The 619-nt window shown below is 43.8% G+C and overlaps 1 non-coding gene across 1 annotated transcript; it reads right to left on the reverse strand.

The window, feature by feature from the left end:
• Positions 1–281: 281 nt before the first annotated feature.
• On the reverse strand, positions 282–387 carry LOC130889242 (U6 spliceosomal RNA). Its single transcript, XR_009058514.1, has one exon. It is a non-coding gene; the product is annotated as a U6 spliceosomal RNA (small nuclear RNA).
• Positions 388–619: the final 232 nt, after the last annotated feature.

Below are 619 nucleotides of genomic sequence, written 5' to 3' on the forward strand. Positions count from 1 at the left end.
TCAGAATTAAGACTCTGGCAAGCTTCTGTTCCTTTCCAGACGGCAGCCCACGGCAATAAGCAATTGAGTTTGAAGGCCAATCCCCGTTGCATCTACGTCAGGCCCTTGAGTTTTCCCACATGCTTTGCGCCTCATAGAAAGAACTAAAGCCTCAGATGCTGCACATGGCTGACTGATTCTTGCTCCAGCCTCTCATGCATTCTTCAGATTCTTTTTTTTTTTCTGGTAAAAATGAACTTTATTTTGCACAGTTTTTCTGAACGCAGTAATCACAACAGAAAAAAAATATGGAAGGCTTCACGAATTTGCGTGTCATCCCTGCGCAGGGCCATGCTAATCTTCTCTGTATCGCTCCAATTTTAGTGTATGTGCTGCCGAAGCGAGCACCATTCTTCAGATTCTTACAGGTACATTGCCCGCTGTTATCGTCTCTGCCCCTAAAATGTTGGGGTTATGCAACTCTCTGTTGGACGACATGTTTCCGGTGAACCCAACAGAACTTCTAACCCGTCCATTCATTCCATCTGACAAGTAAACACAAGGGGGAAGGAGACAAGAGGTTCCTTTAATTTTAGGTTAGGACTAGGCTAAATTAGATGTTTGTTTTTATTTTCGGCAA

This window comes from Chionomys nivalis, chromosome 17 (assembly GCF_950005125.1).
Source record: "Chionomys nivalis chromosome 17, mChiNiv1.1, whole genome shotgun sequence".
In the NCBI taxonomy this organism is placed as follows: Eukaryota; Metazoa; Chordata; class Mammalia; order Rodentia; family Cricetidae; genus Chionomys; species Chionomys nivalis.